This window comes from Triticum aestivum, chromosome 2B, assembly GCF_018294505.1.
Source record: "Triticum aestivum cultivar Chinese Spring chromosome 2B, IWGSC CS RefSeq v2.1, whole genome shotgun sequence".
Classification (NCBI taxonomy): Eukaryota; Viridiplantae; Streptophyta; class Magnoliopsida; order Poales; family Poaceae; genus Triticum; species Triticum aestivum.
The window spans coordinates 809100807-809122637 of NC_057798.1; positions in this window are offsets into that span (position 1 = coordinate 809100807).

Here is a 21831-nt window from a genome sequence, read left to right on the forward strand (position 1 = left end):
TGGTGCCGCACAGCCCGAGCTTAACCCGGAGTTTCTGGCAGACCTTGTTAGGATCCGTGGGTCCGAACAGCTTCCAATTTTGGTCGGGGGTGACTTCAATATCATTAGGAGGAGAGAGGAGAAAAATAATGAGAATTTTGACGGCAGGTGGTCGTTTATGTTCAATACCATTATTGAAAGCTTGGATCTGAGGGAGATATAGCTTTCTGGTAGAAAGTTTACCTGGGCCAACGCTCTGCCAAATCCGACATATGAAAAGCTTGATCGAGTTCTCGCGAGCGTGGAGTGGGAACAAAAATTCCCTCTTGTTACGGTGCAAGCTCTCACGCGGGGAATTTCCGATCACACACCATTGTTCGTCGACTCGGGGGAGCCAAAACATTTGGGGAACAAAAACACCTTCTCATTTGAGATGGCCTGGTTGCGCGAGGGGTTCTTAGGCCTCATAGCCAGGGAATGGGCTAAGGGTGTAGGAGGAAGGACGGCGGTCGAGCGTTGGCAGAATAAGATTAGGCATTTGAGAAGTTTCTTACGGGGTTGGGCTAAGCACCTCAGTGGGGTGTATAAGATCGAGAAGGATAGGCTCCTTTCTCTTGTATAGGCCCTGGACATAAAAGCCGAATCCGTGATTTTGCTGCCTCCTGATATCCAGGTCAAAAATGAGGCGGAGAAGAGGCTGAAAGAACTTCTTCACGAAGAAGAATTGAAGTGGGCTTTGCGAGCTAAGGTTCGCAAAGTGGTCCAAGGGGACGCGAATACTCAATTCTTTCACCTCATTGCTAACGGTAAGCACAGAAAGAAGTGGATCTTTCAGCTTGAACAGGATGAGGGTACGATTTTAGGTCAGGATAATCTCAAAACCTATATTACCGAGTATTATAGACAGTTATTTGGACCTCCGGAGGATAATTGTGTGTCCCTCGATGAGTCCAGGACTGAGGATGTGCCTCAATTGTCTGCTGCTGATAATGACATCCTGGTTGCCCCGTTCTCAGAAAAGGAGGTGTTTGATGCTATTGCACAAATGAAAAACAATAAGGCTCCCGGACCGGATGGGTTCCCGGCTGAGTTCTATAAAAAGTGCTGGCACATTATTAAGGGGGATTTACTACCTATGTTTCATGATCTATTCTCTGGACAGCTTCAATTATTTCACTTGAATTTTGGAACTATCACATTGCTCCCTAAGAAAACGGATGCTGTGAGAATTGAGCAGTTTAGGCCGATCTGCCTCCTCAATGTTAGTTTCAAAATCTTCACCAAGGTCGGGACCAATAGGCTCACACAGATTGCGCATTCTGTGGTGCAACAATCCCAAACTGCTTTCATGCCGGACAGGAACATCCTTGAAGGGGTGGTTGTTCTTCATGAAACGCTCCATGAAATCCATTCCAAAAAATTAGATGGAGTAATTTTTAAGGTGGATTTCGAAAAAGCATACGATAAGGTCAAGTGGCCATTCCTCCAACAGGCATTGCGTATGAAAGGTTTTGATGAAGCCTGGCGCCGACAGGTCGAATCCTTTACGCAAAAAGGGAGTGTGGGAATTAAAGTGAATGACGATATAGGTCATTACTTCCAGACACATAAAGGCCTCAGACAAGGAGATCCGATGTCCCCTATCTTGTTTTACATTGTGGTGGATATGTTAGCAATTTTGATAGGAAGGGCTAAGGAGAATGGTCAAGTAGGTGGTTTGGTACCTCATCTCGTTGATGGAGGTGTTTCCATCCTTCAGTACGCAGATGATACAATCATCTTTATGGAGCATGACTTGGCCAAGGCGAGAAATATGAAGCTGGTGTTATGCCTTTTTGAACAATTGTCCGGGTTAAAGATTAACTTTCATAAGAGCGAGTTGTTCTGCTTTGGTAGAGCCAAAGACGACCAGGAGTCTTATAGGCAATTGTTTGGGTGCGAGTTGGGGATTCTACCTTTCTCATACCTTGGTATTCCGATACACCATCGTAGGCTGACAAACAGAGAATGGAAGTGCATCGAGGATCGTTTTGAGAAAAAACTGAGCTGCTGGAAGGGTAAGCTCATGTCATACGGAGGCCGTTTGATTTTGATTAATTCGGTGCTCACGAGTATGCCTATGTTCCTCTTATCGTTTTTTGAGGTCCCATTTGGTGTTAGGAAAAGACTGGACTTCTATCGGTCGCGCTTCTTTTGGCAGTGTGATGATCTTAAAAGAAAATACCGGCTTGCTAAATGGGACATCATCTGTCGACCGAAAGACCAAGGAGGTCTTGGTATTGAAAATCTTGAAGTTAAGAACAGATGCCTTCTTAGTAAGTGGTTCTGGAAGCTTTCTTCCGGGACTGAGGCCATGTGGGCGCAGATCCTCCGCAGCAAGTACCTCCAGACTAAAACATTGTCCTAGGTCACAGTCAGGCCGACTGATTCGCCTTTCTGGAAAGGACTAATGAAAGTCAAACAATCAATGTTCAATAGGACGAGATTTGTTATTGGAAACGGTACAAGTACACGTTTCTGGGAGGATACTTGGCTTGGCGACTCACCTTTAGCCATTCAATATCCGTCTTTATATCGGATTGCTCAACGACGTGATGTGTTTGTGGCAACGGTGTTTCAATCTATCCCCCTTAATATTCAGTTTAGGCGGTCGCTAGTGTTGGAAATATGCCCTAGAGGCAATAATAAAAGTATTATTATATTTCATTGTTCATGATAATTGTCTTTTGTTCATGCTATAACTGTATTATCCGGAAATCGTAATACACGTGTGAACACATAGACCACAATATGTCCCTAGTGAGCCTCTAGTTGACTAGCTCGTTGTGATCAACAGATGGTCATGGTTTCCTGACTATGGACATTGGATGTCGTTGATAACGGGATCACATCATTAGGAGAATGATGTGATGGACAAGACCCAATCCTAAGCATAGCACAAAGATCGTGTAGTTCGTTTGCTAGAGCTTTGCCAATGTCAAGTATCTCTTCCTTCGACCATGAGATCGTGTAACTCCCGGATACCGTAGGAGTGCCTTGGGTGTATCAAACGTCACAACGTAACTGGGTGACTATAAAGGTGCATTACAGGTATCTCCGAAAGTATCTGTTGGGTTGACACGGATCGAGACTGGGATTTGTCACTTCGTATGACGGAGAGGTATCTCTGGGCCCACTTGGTAATGCATCATCATAATGAGCTCAATGTGACCAAGGTGTTGGTCACGGGATCATGCATTACGGTACGAGTAAAGTGACTTGCCGCTAACGAGACTGAACAAGGTATTGGGATACCGACGATCGAGTCTCGGGCAAGTAACGTACCGATTGACAAAGGGAATTGCATACAGGGTTTGATCGAATCCTCGACATCGTGGTTCAACCGATGAAATCATCGAGGAGCATGTGGGAGCCAACATGGGTATCCAGACCCCGCTGTTGGTTATTGCCCGAGAGTCGTCTCGGTCATGTCTGCGTGTCTCCCGAACCCGTAGGGTCTACACACTTAAGGTTCGGTGACGCTAGGGTTATTAGGAAGACTAGTATGTGACTACTGAATGTTGTTCGGAGTCCCGGATGAGATCCCGGACGTCACGAGGAGTTCCGGAATGGTCCGGAGGTAAAGATTTATATATGGGAAGTCCTGTTTCGGGCATCGGGACAAGTTTCGGGGTTATCGGTATTGTACCGGGACCACCGGAGGGGTCCCGGGGGCCCACCGGGTGGGGCCACCTGCCCCGGGGGGGCCACATGGGCTGTAGGGGGTGCGCCTTGGCCTGCATGGGCCAAGGGCACCAGCCCCACATAGGCCCATGCGCCTAGGGTTCAAGGGGGAAGAGTCCTAGGAGGGGAAGGCACCTCCTAGGTGCCTTGGGGGGGAGGGAAACCCCCCTTGGCCGCCGCCCCCCTAGGAGATAGGATCTCCTAGGGCCGGCCACCCCCCCCCCCCTTGGCCCTCCTATATATAGTGGGGAGAGGAGGGACTTCATACCTTGAGTCCTTGGCCTTTGGTTGCCTCCTTCTTCCTCCCCAACACCTCTCCTCCTCCGTTGTGTGCTCGGCGAAGCCCTGTCGGAGTACTGTTTCTCCACCATCACCACGCCATCGTGTTGCCGGTGGAGCTGTCTTCCTCAACCTCTCCTTCCTCCTTGCTGGATCAAGACGGAGGGGACGTCATCCGTGCCGTACGTGTGTTGAACGCGGAGGTGCTGTCCGTTCAGCACTTGGTCATCGGTGATTCGAATCACGTCGAGTACGACTACATCATCACCTTGCAAGCTTCCGCACGCGATCTACAAGTGGTATGTAGATGCAAACTCTCTCCCGTGACTCGTTGCTTAGATGAACTCATAGATGGATCTTGGTGAAACCGTAGGAAAAATTTTAATTTTCTGCAACGTTCCCCAACAGTGGCATCATGAGCTAGGTCTATGCGTAGTTCTCTAATGCACGAGTAGAACACAATTTGTTGTGGGCGTTGATCTTGTCAACTTACTTGCCTCTACTAGTCTTTTTCTTGCTTCAACGGCATTGTGGGATGAAGCGGCCCGGACCAACCTTACACGTACGCTTACGTGAGACCGGTTCCACCGATTGACATGCACTATTGCATAAGGTGGCTGGCGGGTGTCTGTCTCTCCCACTTTAGTTGGAGCGGATTCGATGAACAGGGCCCTTATGAAGGGTAAATAGAAGTTGACAAAATCATGTTGTGGTGTTTCGTAGGTAAGAAAACGTTCTTGCTAGAACCCAATCGCAGCCACGTAAAAGATGCAACAACAATTAGAGGACGTCTAACTTGTTTTTGCAGCGATTGATCATGTGATGTGATATGGCCAGAAGTTGTGATGATTGATGAATTGTGATGTATGAAATCATGTTCTTGTAATAGGATTCACGACTTGCATGTCGATGAGTATGACAACCGGCAGGAGCCATAGGAGTTGTCTTTATTTTTTGTATGACCTGCGTGTCATTGAAGAACGCCATGTAAACTACTTTACTTTATTGCTAAACGCGTTAGTCATAGAAGTAGAAGTAGTCGTTGGCGTGACAACTTCATGAAGACACGATGATGGAGATCATGGTGTCAAGCCGGTGACAAGATGATCATGGAGCCCCGAAGATGGAGATCAATGGAGCTATATGATATTGGCCATATCATGTCACAACTATATAATTGCATGTGATGTTTATTATGTTTATGCATCTTGTTTACTTAGGGCGACGGTAGTAAATAAGATGATCCCTTACAAAATATCAAGAAGTGTTCTCCCCTAACTGTGCACCGTTGCTACAGTTCGTCGCTTCTAAGCACCACGTGATGATCGGGTGTGATGGATTCTTACGTTCACATACAACGGGTGTAAGACAGTTTTACACAGCGAAAACACTTAGGGTTAACTTGACGAGCCTAGCATGTGCAGACATGGCCTCGGAACACGGAGACCGAAAGGTCGAACACGAGTCGTATGGAAGATACGATCAACATGAAGATGTTCACCGACGATGACTAGTCCGTCTCACGTGATGATCGGACACGGGCTAGTCGACTCGGATTGTGTGACACTTAGCTGACTAGAGGGATGTCTAATCTAAGTGGGAGTTCATAATTTTGATTAGAACTTTATTATCATGAACTTAGTCTAAAAACCTTTGCAAATATGTCTTGTAGATCAATGGCCAACGCTAATGTCAACATGAACTTCAACGCGTTCCTAGAGAAAACCAAGCTGAAAGATGATGGCAGCAACTATACGGACTGGGTCCGGAACCTGAGGATCATCCTCATAGCTGCCAAGAAACAGTATGTCCTAGAAGCACCGTTAGGTGACCCACCTATTCTCCCAGCACTGCAAGACGATTTGAACGTTTGGCAGACTCGTTCTGATGATTGCTCCCTCGTTCAGTGCGGCATGCTTTACAGCTTAGAACCGGGGCTCCAAAAGCGTTTTGAGCATCACGGAGCATATGAGATGTTCGAAGAGTTGAAACTAGTTTTCCAAGCTCTTGTCCGGGTCGAGAGATATGATGTCTCCGACAAGTTCTACAGTTGTAAGATGGAGGAAAATAGTTCTGTCAGTGAGCACATCCTGAAGATGTCTGGGTTGCACAACCGTATGACCCAGCTGAACATTAACCTCCCAGATGAGGCGGTCATTGACAGAATCCTCCAGTCGCTTCCACCAAGCTACAAGAGCTTTGTGATGAACTACAACATGCAAGGGATGGTGAAGACCATTCCTGAAGTGTACTCAATGCTGAAGTCAGCAGAGGCTGAAATCAAGAAAGAACATCAAGTGTTGATGGTCAATAAGACCACTAAGTTTAAGAAGGGCAAGGGGAAGAAGAACTTCAAGAAGGACGGCAAAGATGTTGCCGCGCCCGGTAAGCCAGTTGCCGGGAAGAAGTCAAAGAATGGACCCAAGCCTGACACTGAGTGCTTTTATTGCAAGGGGAAGGGTCACTGGAAGCGGAACTACCCCAAATACTTAGCGGATAAGAAGGCCGGCAACACCAAAGGTATATTTGATATACATGTAATTGATGTGTACCTTACCAGTACTCGTAGTAACTCCTGGGTATTTGATACCAGTGTCGTTGCTCATATTTGTAACTCACAGCAGGAGCTGCGGAATAAACGGAGACTGGCGAAGGATGAGGTAACGATGCGCGTCGGGAATGGTTCCAGAGTCGATGTGATCGCCGTCGGCACGCTGCCTCTACATTTACCCACGGGATTAGTTTTGAACCTTAATAATTGTTATTTAGTGCCAAGTTTGAGCATGAACATTGTATCTGGATCTCGTTTAATACGAGATGGCTACTCATTTTAGTCTGAGAATAATGGTTGTTCGATTTATATGAGAGATATGTTTTATGGTCATGCTCCGATGGTCAATGGTTTATTCTTAATGAATCTCGAGCGTAATATTACACATGTTCATAGTGTGGATACCAAAAGATGTAAAGTTGATAACGATAGTCCCACATACTTGTGGCACTGCCGCCTTGGTCACATTGGTGTCAAGCGCATGAAGAAGCTCCATGCTGATGGACTTTTAGAGTCTCTTGATTATGAATCGTTTGACACATGAGAACCATGCCTCTTAAGCAAAATTACCAAGACTCCGTTCTCCGGAACAATGGAGCGAGCAACCAACTTGTTGGAAATCATACATACCGATGTGTGCGGTCCAATGAGCGTTGAGGCTCGCGGAGGATATCGTTATGTTCTCACTCTCACTGATGACTTGAGTAGATATGGGTATGTCTACTTAATGAAACACAAGTCTGAGACCTTTGAAAAGTTCAAGGAATTTCAGAATGAGGTGGAGAATCAACGTGACCGAAAGATAAAGTTCCTGCGATCAGATCGTGGAGGAGAATACTTAAGTCACGAATTTGGTACACACTTAAAGAAATGTGGAATCGTTTCACAACTCACGCCGCCTGGAACACCTCAGCGAAACGGTGTGTCCGAACGTCGTAATCGCACTCTATTGGATATGGTGCGGTCTATGATGTCTCTTACCGATTTACCGCTATCATTTTGGGGATACGCTCTAGAGACAGCTACATTCACTTTAAGTAGGGCACCGTCTAAATCCGTTGAGACGACACCGTATGAATTATGGTTTGGGAAGAAACCTAAGCTGTCGTTTCTAAAAGTTTGGGGATGCGATGCTTATGTCAAGAAACTTCAACCTGAAAAGCTCGAACCCAAGTCAGAAAAATGCGTATTCATAGGATACCCTAAGGAAACTGTTGGGTATACCTTCTACTTAAGATCCGAAGGCAAGATCTTTGTTGCCAAGAACGGATGCTTTCTGGAAAAAGAGTTTCTCTCGAAATAAGTAAGTGGGAGGAAAGTAGAACTCGATGAAGTACTACCTCTCGAACGGAAAGGTGGTGCAGCTCAGGAAAATGTTCCTGTGATGCCCACACCAACTGAGGAGGAAACCAATGATGATGATCAAGGTACTTCGGATCAAGTTGCTACTGAACTTCGTAGGTCCACAAGGACACGTTCCGCACCAGAGTGGTACGGCAACCCTGTCCTGGAAATCATGTTGTTAGACAACGGTGAACCTTCGAACTATGAAGAAGCGATGGCGGGCCCAGATTCCAACAAATGGCTTGAAGCCATGAAATCCGAGATAGAATCCATGTATGAAAACAAAGTATGGACTTTGACAGACTTGCCCGATGATCGGCGAGCGATAGAAAACAAATGGATTTTTAAGAAGAAGACGGACGCGGATGGAAATGTTACCATCTATAAAGCTCGACTTGTCGCTAAGGGTTATCGACAAGTTCAAGGGATTGACTACGACGAGACATTCTCTCCCGTAGCGAAGCTGAAGTCCGTCTGAATCATGTTAGCAATTGCCGCATACTATGATTATGAGATATGGTAGATGGACGTCAAAACGGCATTCCTTAACGGATATCTTAAGGAAGAGCTGTATATGATGCAGCCGGAAGGTTTTGTCGATCCTCAGAACGCTAACAAAGTATGCAAGCTCCAGCGATCCATTTATGGACTGGTGCAAGCATCTCGGAGTTGGAACATTCGCTTTGATGAGATGATCAAAGTGTTTGGGTTTATGCAGACTTATGGAGAAGCCTGCGTTTACAAGAAAGTGAGTGGGAGCTCTGTAGCATTTCTCCTATTATATGTAGATGACATACTCTTGATGGGAAATGATACAAAACTTCTGGACAGCATTAAGTCCTACTTGAATAAGTGTTTTTCAATGAAGGACCTTGGAGAAGCTGCTTATATATTAGGCATCAAAATCTATAGAGATAGATCGAGACGCCTCATAGGTCTTTCACAAAGCACATACCTTGATAAAATTTTGAAGAGGTTCAAAATGGATCAGTCCAAGAAAGGGTTCTTGCCCATGTTACAAGGTGTGAGATTGAGCTCAGCTCAGTCACCGACCACGGCAAAAGATAAAGAAGAGATGAGTGTCATCCCCTATGCTTCAGCCATAGGATCTATTATGTATGCCATGCTGTGTACCAGACCTGATGTAAACCTTGCCGTAAGTTTGGTAGCAAGATACCAAAGTAATCCCGGCAAGGATCACTGGACAGCGGTCAAGAATATCCTGAAGTACCTGAAAAGGACAAAGGACATGTTTCTCCTTTATGGAGGAGACGAAGAGCTCGTCGTAAAGGGTTACGTCGACGCTAGCTTCGACTCGGATCCGGATGACTCCAAGTCACAAACCGGATACGTGTATATGTTGAATGGTGGAGCGGTAAGCTGGTGCAGCTGCAAGCAGAGCGTCGTGGCAGGATCTACATGTGAAGCGGAGTACATGGCAGCCTCGGAGGCAGCGCATGAAGCGATTTGGGTGAAGGAGTTCATCACCGACCTAGGAGTCATACCCAATGCATCGGGGCCGATCAAACTCTTCTGTGACAACACTGGAGCTATTGCGCTTGCCAAGGAGCCCAGGTTTCACAAGAAGACCAGGCACATCAAGCGTCGTTTCAACTCCATCCATGAAAATGTTCAAGATGGAGACATAGAGATTTGCAAAGTGCACACGGATCTGAATGTCGCAGATCCGTTGACTAAACCTCTCTCGCGTGCAAAACATGATCAACACCAGAACTCTATGGGTGTTCGATTCATCACAATGTAACTAGATTAGTGACTCTAGTGCAAGTGGGAGACTGTTGGAAATATGCCCTAGAGGCAATAATAAAAGTATTATTATATTTCATTGTTCATGATAATTGTCTTTTGTTCATGCTATAACTGTATTATCCGGAAATCATAATACACGTGTGAACACATAGACCACAATATGTCCCTAGTGAGCCTCTAGTTGACTAGCTCGTTGTGATCAACAGATGGTCATGGTTTCCTGACTATGGACATTGGATGTCGTTGATAACGGGATCACATCATTAGGAGAATGATGTGATGGACAAGACCCAATCCTAAGCATAGCACAAAGATCGTGTAGTTCGTTTGCTAGAGCTTTGCCAATGTCAAGTATCTCTTCCTTCGACCATGAGATCGTGTAACTCCCGGATACCGTAGGAGTGCCTTGGGTGTATCAAACGTCACAACGTAACTGGGTGACTATAAAGGTGCATTACAGGTATCTCCGAAAGTATCTGTTGGGTTGACACGGATCGAGACTGGGATTTGTCACTTCGTATGACAGAGAGGTATCTCTGGGCCCACTCGGTAATGCATCATCATAATGAGCTCAATGTGACCAAGGTGTTGGTCACGGGATCATGCATTACGGTACGAGTAAAGTGACTTGCCGGTAACGAGACTGAACAAGGTATTGGGACACCGACGATCGAGTCTCGGGCAAGTAACGTACGGATTGACAAAGGGAATTGCATACAGGGTTTGATCGAATCCTCGACATCGTGGTTTAAGCCGATGAAATCATCGAGGAGCATGTGGGAGCCAACATGGGTATCCAGACCCCGCTGTTGGTTATTGCCCGAGAGTCGTCTCGGTCATGTCTGCGTGTCTCCCGAACCCGTAGGGTCTACACACTTAAGGTTCAGTGACGCTAGGGTTATTAGGAAGACTAGTATGTGACTACCGAATGTTGTTCGGAGTCCCGGATGAGATCCCGGACGTCACGAGGAGTTCCGGAATGGTTCGGAGGTAAAGATTTATATATGGGAAGTCCTGTTTCGGGCATCGGGACAAGTTTCGGGGTTATCGGTATTGTACCGGGACCACCGGAGGGGTCCCGGGGGCCCACCGGGTGGGGCCACCTGCCCCGGGGGGCCACATGGGCTGTAGGGGGTGCGCCTTGGCCTGCATGGGCCAAGGGCACCAGCCCCACATAGGCCCATGCGCCTAGGGTTCAAGGGGGAAGAGTCCTAGGAGGGGAAGGCACCTCCTAGGTGCCTTGGGGGGGAGGGAAACCCCCCTTGGCCGCCGCCCCCATAGGAGATTGGATCTCCTAGGGCCGGCCACCCCCCCCCCCCTTGGCCCTCCTATATATAGTGGGGGAGAGGAGGGACTTCATACCTTGAGTCCTTGGCCTTTGGTTGCCTCCTTCTTCCTCCCCAACACCTCTCCTCCTCCGTTGTGTGCTCGGCGAAGCCCTGTCGGAGTACTGTTTCTCCACCATCACCACGCCGTCGTGCTGCCGGTGGAGCTGTCTTCCTCAACCTCTCCTTCCTCCTTGCTGGATCAAGACGGAGGGGACGTCATCCGTGCCGTACGTGTGTTGAACGCGGAGGTGCTGTCCGTTCAGCACTTGGTCATCGATGATTCGAATCACGTCGAGTACGACTACATCATCACCTTGCAAGCTTCCGCACGTGATCTACAAGTGGTATGTAGATGCAAACTCTCTCCCGTGACTCGTTGCTTAGACGAACTCATAGATGGATCTTGGTGAAACCGTAGGAAAAATTTTAATTTTCTGCAACGTTCCCCAACAGCTAGCGGGCAATCGTTGGGAAGAATGGCTCCATCTAGTTAGGAGACTGATGGAGGTTCAACTTTCTCACCAACCCGATGGATTACGCTGGAAGTTGACTAGTTCTGGAGTATTTACAGTTAAATCAATGTATATTGATGTTATTAATTCGAACTCCATTCCAACGTCCAAGTATGTTTGGGCTGTCAAAGTTCCTTTAAAAATTAAAGTGTTTATGTGGTTTGTCCATAAACAAGTTATTTTAACAAAGGACAACTTGATAAAGCGTAATTGGACAGGACCTACTAGGTGTAGTTTCTGTGATCGGGATGAGACGATTAAGCATTTACTCTTTGATTGCCCGTTCGCCAAAGTTCTTTGGCGGACGGTCCATATTGCTTTTAATATTACTCCACCGACTTCTGTCAATGTTTTATTTGGGACATGGCTTAATGGGGTTGAGCCTGACTTAGTAAGACATATTCGGGTTGGAGTTTGCGCTTTGTTGTGGACTATCTGGAATTGCAGAAATGATTTGGTTTTTAACAGAACATCACAGATTCATTTTTTGCAGGTTATTTTCCGAGCTACGGCAGTGATCCGTTCGTGGTCGTTACTCACTCCGATGGAGGCCAGGGAGCGTTTGGTTACTGGATCTATCCGTTGGGAGATGGTAGCTCGGAATATCTTCAACCGGTTTGGATGGCGGTCATGTAATAGGATAGGCAATTAGTTTACCTATCTATTTTTAGCCAGCCGGTTGTGGCATCTTTTCTTGGCTAGTTTGTGTAACTAGCTTTTTAAGCTCTGTGTGAGCTGCCTTTTTCTTTTATCAGCTGGAGACTTTGGAACCTTGTTCGCACTTTCTGCTATTTGGTTAATAAGATGGCCGTATGCATCGCTCTGATGCAGAGGCCGGGGCGCCCCCCCCCCCCCCCTCGAAAAAAAAGATACACACAACTAAATTCAAAGGTCTAACAAAAATCATGGCATAAAAACCGACATATCAGCAACAATAGAGTCCTATAGACCGACACTATACCTATGTCGAAGTCGGTGGTTCATCGATACGGAGGTTACGCTGCCACCCATGTTGAGAAAAAACATCTGTAGCCACCTGCTTCAACCGCGTACACACCGCCTTGAACAACAGTTGATGCTCCGGTTCTTGTAGTATAGACCACGTATGAAGCGAGTGCAAACAACGGAAAATAACCTGCGAAGGAGATGCATTTTTTTCATTAAAAACCAAATTGTTTGTACATAGTCAGTGCGACCTAATAAAGGCATACGCTTCCACCTTCATAAGCGTTTTGAACCTATTTGGAACACCGTCCAACCAGTGATCAAATATATTGGCAATACTTATGAGCGAATATAAATTTGATGCTACCTGGATGATTGACCATATAAAACATGCAAAGTTGCATTGAAAAAAAGGTGTTTGATTGTACAAAAACAACACTCCTTACTCTCTTGTCGGTTGCGTCATGGGAGGTTGCCGTTGATTAACACAGTAGAAATTAGAAGAGGGGGAGGAGAGCTAGAATGTAGATGTAAGGATGTCAACCGGGTTCCGTTTAGTCCCGTTTAAAGTCCACTTATGATATGATAGTTCAAAAAGATTTATTGTTTGTTTGAGGAAAATGAACTATCAAGCTAGCAAAAACTAACTAAACAGGATTGTGGATGCCATCCATTTGTCACTTACATCCCTGTAGACGTCGGGCGGCGGGCGTCATCAGGCCGGTCCTAATCCGAGCGGTGTCGCACCGCCCGCGAGGTATGGGAGATATATAGGAAACTAGTCCACCGAGAAAGGGAGCGATCGGTCGACCCTTAATTTTTGGCCCGCTGTGATGCATGTTGCCTTCTCACCCACACCTCACATAGTGACCCGACCCACCCAAGGCTAAAAGAATTCAGAGATAAGAGAAAGCTAAGTCGATGAGAGCTCTCCAAACCATGCATCGCCACCAACCCATGCATGGTAAGGTAAATTCCAAACGTACGGCTTTAGTTGTTCTTTTCCTTTTGCGGGAACAAACTGCTTTAGTTTAACAACACGTGAAAGATGCTCCGGCGTATGAGCTTGTCGACGCGGCGACTACTTTCAGACTGTACACGCACTCAGACTCAGTCATAGTTTGTCAGCTTCTTGGAGGAGCAACCGGCCGGCCATTGTGCCGACGATCGAGTTCGTCTCGAGGCGGATTTTATATGACGATCTAAGCAAAGACTAGACTAGATGGTGTCTTCGTATTTCTATACTCTTGTTATGTTGTACGATGCATGTGGGCTGACCAATTTATTGTGTGTAGTGGGTGTATATCTATCTATCTACGCCGATAAGAGTAACACGTCTCGTGGCATCTCTCTTGTGAGGCTTCTTCGTTAATCATCATGATTCATGCTCATATGCTGCTCCCGGCTTTCTCTTCTCTATACTCCACCTCAAGTTTCTTCATCAAGTCGGCAGCAGCACAACCGGGTTTGTGTAGCAGTGCAGTTAAATTTTAACATGGTCCACCTCTTCTTCTCACATGAGAAGTAAGATTATATAATAAATCTAAACCAATTATTTCATTAAGTAGTGGGTCTAATTAACTTTTACCTTCTCATCTCCCGTATAAAAAAAAAGAGGTAGAAGGTCCATGTTACAAAAAGAATATCCTATAGTGTAGTGCGCATAGACTTTCTTTTTAAGTCAAACTTCGTAAATGTTCGCCATCTCCAAGCTATCGCCATTGTCCCCGAAGCGCCCCGGCACTTTTCCGCCGACGGATTCAACCGTCAGCATCGCTGTCCCCACCAAGCTCCTCTCCATCCTCTGATCGTGAGATTTTACCAGTTTTAGGGCTGCTGAAAAGCAGAAAAATGTCGGGTGCCAAAAATCTTCTCTGCACATCCAAAACCATTTTTAGGGTACCAAATATTTGTGCAACGGTTGGAGATGCGCTAACTGAATTCAGAGAAAAGAGAAAGCACACAGCTAGCTAGCTAACTGGTGATAAGTCGACGACGAGCGGACCAATCCATTCAATCACCCAACCCAGCCGATGCATGCTAAAGTACAGTTGAAACGGCTTTACTTTACTTTAGGAACACGTGAAATATGCTCCTCCAGTAGTAATAAACATTGTATACGAATGTCGATGCGGCGACTACTTGCAGTCACAGTTTATCAGCTTCTCGGAGGAGCAACCGGCCGGCCGGCCATTGTGCCGACGCGCTCGTCTCGAAACTGGTTTTATACGACGATCTAAGCGAAAGACTGGACTAGATGGGGTCTTCTTCATATTTTTTATACTCTCTACCTAATGTTACCATGTGGACTCATTTCTTTATTATGTAGTAGGTGAATATCTAGGCCGATAAGACTAGCACGAGTCTCGTTGTGTCTCTCTTGTGAGGCTTCTTCATTCATCATCATGTTCATTGCTTCTTCCTTGTGAGGCTATGCTAGCTCCCCATTTTCTCCTTACTCCACCTCAAATTTGTTCATCTAGCGGGCTGCGGCGGCAGCGGAAGTGGGCGTGTATACGGTCATCGATTCATCACTTCACCTGCTGCATATCGATGTAAGTTACTTGCACTGACACTCGCATATCTCATATTTCATCCAGCGGATCAGTTTCTGTCTTAATTAGCTAGCCGCAGCAGCTTCACTACAAACAATACTAGGCCGCAAATTGGAGATGTTCCTACTTGAGGGGGAGAGATTTTACGGTACATCGTACTACATAACTCAATGTGTGGTATTAACTTGATCCAACGGCTTATACGAAACGCTTGAAGGCATATTGGTAGTTCTAATTAAGGATAGATTTATCGTCTCACCTGATTAATCCTAGTGACACGCATCCCTAGCTCCGTCGTCCACAATGAACGCCTAATCCAGGAACCATCAAGGGTCGCTCATCGATCAGTGCCTAACTAACAAACCTGAATTACCCCAGCACCCACTCGCTACTACCGCGCCTTGCACTCGCCACCTTCGAATGGATCAAGCTACTAGTGAAAAGTTCATGGTGGTGGGCAGTTCCGATATCACACTCGCTAGCTGGATTGAGCAAGAAAACCGAAATAAGAGCAAGCATTCAGATAAAGATCGGACCCATGCAAATCCACGGCGACGCGCTCACCTTTTCTTCATGCGCCGGTGACGAGGAGAAAAACATCACGCAAAAATTAGAAAAGGGCCTTCAAATTAAAAGACAAGACTTTAAAAGGAGGTTTGTGCAAAACACTGTCTTTGTTGGCGGTAGTCAACCCGCCACCTGTACTCGTCAAAATCGATCTGGGCTACTAGGACGTGTTGAGAAAAGTTTGCGACTCCGATGGCAGATTGATGTATTGTGATTATTTTTTCCCAAAGTAGCCCTGACGCCGAAATTTGCTTACAGAATTTTTGATGTAGTATTTGTTGAAAATATGAGCAAATTACTACGAGATTTAATCCGAATAAACAGAAAATAAACCATGACAGTGATAGCAGAGATTAAACTAATCATGCGAACTAGCATAGTAGATGAACATATCACATCTAGAGCATAGACTAAAACTAAGAATTCTAGCACGATCTCGAACAAGGAGGACAAGATCACATACGGTGCAGCGGGAGCGCCGGCGTTGATGTTGTCGCTCATGTAGTTGATGAGGAGGTTGCCGAGGTCGGGAAAGAAGTCGTCATTGGCGAAGTCCTCGCTGCCAGCAGTCGAGCGGGTGCGCTCCCCATAAACCTGATCACCCCTCTCCCGTACAGGATCACAAGAGGCGGGGTTCCGGAGGCCTGCTGCCTCTTCTCGTGGTGCACGCCGGAAGGAGGGATGGAGAAGACTTGCGTGGCGGCACATTCATCTGAAACGGTGGTGCGAAACCATATGATGCGGCGGCGGCTAGGGTAGACGTTCGCATAACTATATAGTGCGGGTCGTGGAGAAAACCCCATGTCCAAGTAACAGCCCAATGATCCAAAGGAATCGAAAACGGCTGAGTAATTAATGCGTCCATTAATTATTAATTAATGACTTATTAATTATTCCCGAACAGCAAAAATACTGACAACGTGCATAGCTTTGTCCTCGGCTCGGCTCATTCCCGCAACCCGCGGCGCGGTGCGTCGTGATGAGGCGATGCGTGGCGAGCGAGTAGGTCTCATCTTCTCATGCTCATACAAGTGATAGAAGAACTCGCCTTATAAAAAGGTGCAACTCTTTCTCAACTTCCATGGTGGAACTAAATTTTAGTCTCACTCACATCACCCACATGTGTGCATGAATGAGCCAAGAGAATTTTAAAATTTTAGTTGGCCTTTGGGCCAAAAGCCCTCTAGCAAATTCCAACAGTATTGCCATCTGGATAGGTGAATCGCAGAAACAAACGATCCAAAATAATAAGGGAAACGTTTAGTGCCGGCAGACCGGCCGAAGCTTTCGGCCGGTCGCGCTGGCTCACACGCTACGGGCATGTCTCTAGTACAAGCCACGTAACCAGTAAGGCCCACCAACCGTTCATTCTTCTTCCTTATCCTCACTTGGAGCACCCCAGCCACCAATCCCCCACATCTCTATCTCACCGTCTCGCATCTCCGGCTGGCTCACGCGGGTCATGGCCACCGCCCCATGAAATTGCTGCTGCCCAGGCCCACGCGCACCCCAGGAACTGCTGCGGGGAACCAAGTCAGCGATGACGGACGCAGACTGACGATGGTTGTCCACCACTTCCCTTCTCGTCCATCTCCGGCCACGGTCAGGGCGTACTCGCAGCTCCGCGGCTGCACGGCGTGCTACAACCAGTAACCGGCCATGCTACAACCGATGGCCGGATTTGTTACAAGGGAGGCGACGGTGATTTGTGGCGGCGACGTCGGTGCTGCGATTTTGCTGCAGCCGGCACCGGGAAAGCTACCACCGGCGACGGGATTTGCTACAACCAGTGGGGCCATACCACGGCGGTGGTGACCACGGCCTGATGGTGGTGACCACGGCCCGACGGTAGTGCTGCAACCAGTTTGTATTTTGCTACAACCAACCCCATTTTTTGCTACTACCGTCTTCGAATTTTGCTGGAAACAACCCATTCTTTGCTACCACCGTCTTGATTTTTGCTACAACCAGTGTGTGATTTTGCTTCCACCATATGATGTTTTTGCTGGAACCGGCGGCTCGTATTTTTTTGGTTCCATCTCCCGTGCGAGTTTTTTGCCGGAGCCGCGGTCCCATTTTCTTTTTTGCTTCCACAATATGTTTGTTTTGCTGGAATCGGCACTGATTTTTGCTACCACCACTTTTTTTGGTTGTATGCTACGCGGTTGTGCCATTTTGATTCTGTAACCGGCGACGAGGATGGCCGGCTGCCATTGGACTGCAGCTGCCGCATCGGAGCTGCGGCCGTCGCCATGAGGAGCTGCAACCATAGGAAGCAGGCTGCTACATGCACGAAGCCGACGACCCCAACCGACAGCGACGACGGCGACCAGCGACGAGGGAAGCGAAGGCGACCGACGTCGAGGGGAGCGACGGCCGAAGAACGTGCAGGTGGTGTTTCGAGGCCGGGGCGTCGCGCGGTGTCGGTTGACTTTTCTTTTTTTCTCTGCGGGCGAGTGGTTAACGAGGACGAAGATTAGCCTTTTAATCGAACAGTTGTTAGCAGGCATATCGGACAGCTGTGGGCGGACCGGCCCAAATTTGGGCCGGTGCGCCGGCGCAGAGTACTGGCCAAATAATAAGATGTACTGTAAAAAAAACTTAAGAAAAAATATATATCCATTATATTATGGAACATAGGGAGTATCCTTTTTTGGAGAGAAAAATATTCAAATAATTGTAGTTTTGGGTACAAGATATATCACGAAATCCAAATTACCTTTTTCTATATGTAATTTTTCCACTTTATTTGTTTTTTAAGTGGATCGAGAAACAAGCAATGGCCAAAGTGGAGCTGCAGGTGCAGACATGGCAAGAACGCGGGATCCAAGTGATGGTGCTCATGAGCTTCACGATGCAGCTAATGCTTCTCGTGCTGGCGGAGCTCCGCCGACGCATGGACTCCGGCATGCTAAGGGCCTTGGTTTGGTCGGCGTACATGCTGGCCGACTCAACGGCGATATACACCCTCGGCCACCTGTCCGTGACGAGCAGGTCAAGCGATCACGAGTTGATGGCGTTTTGGGCCCCGTTCCTGCTGCTGCACCTGGGTGGGCAGGATAACATCACTGCCTATGCCATCGAGGATAACCGGCTCTGGCTGCGACACCTGCAAATTCTGGTCGTGCAGGTCGCCGCGGCTGCCTACATCCTCTACGAGTCCACCGTCGTCGGTACCCACTCTCTGCTCCGGAGTGCCTCCATCCTCATGTTCGTGCTTGGTGTTATCAAGTACGGGGAGAGAGTGTGGGCTTTGATGCTTGCCGGCACTAGTACGTCGAGCAGCATGTACCAATCTTACGAGAAGAGCACGTGTCGTTTATCAACTGCACCGCCTACAAGACGGCGAGACACCGAGGGCCTGCTGCAGATAGCCCACATCCTGCTGGATGTTCCAAAGGATATGTTTCAGGGGCCGTTGCCACGCGTAGTGGTGCACTTGGACCAATTCGAAGGCCATCTCCCCCTGGATAAGGCGTACAAGGTGGCGGAGATGCAGCTCAGCTTAATGCACGACGTCGTGTACAGCAAGGCCGGGGTGATCCATACATGGTATCAGGGCCGGCCCTGGGGAGGGGCATGGGGGGCGGCCGCCCCGGGCCCCCAAAATTCAGGGGCCCCCTATGGCCCATGCTGCAGACGCGCGTAGGGAGCAGCAGGCCGATCGATCGATTTGTTTCCTCGGAAAAGCTAGCGAGCGAGGCAGCCACCGGTTCGTTCACATAAAAAAGGAGAGGGATCGCGTGAAAAAAGGAAGAAAAAGAGCCATCAGCGATCGATCCGATTCTGACGGTTCCCTTCCTATTCTGTTCCATCACGCGGACGCAGCCCTAGGCCGCCGACGCTCGATGCCGTACATGTATTCCCGCCTCTCAATCGTCCCCTGGTAATTTCCTTACTAATCCAGTTATGTACGCGGCAGATTTCAATTCTGGGGCCCCATCATCACGCCCCTTTGGCCTTTGCTCAGTTGATGTTCTCTCAATCCTCTGCAGACTCCAAGCGCTACGCTGCTGCCGTGCTTTATAGGCAGATGCACTGAAGTTCGATCGTCAGGATTCAGGAACTGAGGTATATATTCATATAATTTTGATACAAAAAATTCCGTGGTTGCATAGCCGGCACCGTTCAACGATTGATCATTGATGCAGCAAACTGTTTTGTTTTCAGCATTGTGTGTGTTAATCATGTCGTCTAGCAACTGGACAAATTCATCTGGTAGCCATAAAAGAAAAAGGAAGAAGAAGTGGATAAATTGATACAATCACAGCGCACACATATTCACAATTTTTTTCAAGAAGAGTGATATTGGTGCTTCCACTGCTTTGATAAACCCAGATGACTACTAGGTGATCGTTGCCATAGGGGAAGAGCAACAGACTAATGGGAATTCGGAAGAAGAAAATGTCAACACCAACATCAGCGAGAACAAAGTAAGTGGCTCGGTAATTCATCAGATGCATAGGCACAATTTGCTACTGTTGATGAAATTTTCGGGCATGTGAGAAAAGTAGATTGTTATACCAATATATCTGCTTATTGCATCTTATTTACTGTCCCTGTGACGGCGACATCGGCCAAAAGAAGCTTTTCGAAGTTGAAATGATCGAAGAATTATTTGAGATAAAAAATAACTCAAGAGAGATTAAGTCGTTTGGCTACATTATGCATCGAGAAGAAATTATTGGATGAGATTGACATTGACCCCATCATAAGTGACTTTGCATCAAGGAGTGTTAGAAGAAAATTTTAAGATAATTCCAGAGTATAAATTACTGGATAATCATAGTGATTTTGGATGCATTTAAATGTTAAATGTTATTTGTAACGCTGTATATATGTATATTCATTGATGTTACTATGATGTGTATATTAAGGGCCCCTAGTTTTAGGTTCGCCCCGGGCCCCCAAAAACTCAGGACCGGCCCTGCATGGTATGGTATCTGCATTCGCGTTATTTCTCAGTTGTTCACTGCCGTCGCGTTCATGTTGTTCCACAGGTCAGGCTTGTCAGCAGGTGACCACCATTACAACAGGACAGACGTTGTCATCACGTATGTTCTATTAGGTGGGGCAGTTATGCTGGAGATGGTTTCGGTGCTAAGAACATTGTTCTCGAGATGGCCAAGCATAACACTAGGGAAGATGGCCTATGAAGAAGGAAGGTGTCACATGTGGGTTCGGCTTGCCTGTGCAATCGGGACTATCCGTCGATTGATCCTTCCGGAGAGGGCCGGGTCGAGATGGTGGTGGTCCAACTCCATCGGGCAACACAACATGATTGACATGTGTGTTGGCAGCAAGGCCAACCTAGGAAGCAAGATTGCATGCTGGATGGGGATTGAGGACTGGTGGAACACTCGTGTCTACTCTAGCTCCATTCCCGTCTCCATAACTATCAAGGAAGCAGTGCTCGAACAAGTGGCCAGCTCTTTACGGGGCAGGGTGGATGAGTACTTCATACAAAAGTCCGTCGGGGAGGATCTAGAACACATCATCAATTCGCGTGGCCTGCAAGTCTTACACAAGTGGGGGGTGTACGAGAGACTAATCGAGTTCGTGAATATGGAGTTTGATCAGAGCATCGTTGTGTGGCATATTGCCACAGATATTTACCTCCATTGGCACAAAGATCAAGGCAAAGCTGTTGCAGATGATGTTCATCGCCTTGCGGAGGCAACCCAAGCCATCTCCAATTACATGCTTTTTCTCCTTGCGAAACGCCCATACATGCTGCCGGGGTCCGTCGGCCGCACTAGGTATGTTGATATGTGCTATTCTCTCATCGGTATGAAATACAGCACAGCCAAGGAATTGGTCAGCTTGTTGACGTCCTCAAATTGGTTACAAGTGAGTGATAGTTCAAAACAAGTGGTCATTTCCGATAACAGAACATTGCATGCAGTAATTGATCTTGCTCGCGAGCTAACAGGTGTGGAGTCTAGCCGACCTGCTGTTGAGTTGAAGATGATCGCCCAAGTGTGGCTGGAGATGTTGTGCTATGCAGGGTACAGATGCAGCGGATATTCTCATGCCAAGCAGCTGAGCAACGGCGGCGAGCTTCTCACTGTCGTTGCCCTTGTGGTCGAGTACCACAGAAGAAACATCATGTATTGACCTACGGGCCGGGATACTGATAACGCGGGTGTGGTGCAGGAAGATCCGCACATAACCTGTCGGGCAAGACCTCGTTCGTAAGGAGCCATGAATGAAATCCGCTTTACTTATTGGAGGAGGACACCAAGGTTCTTAGGCCATTAATCGATTGATGCAATCGG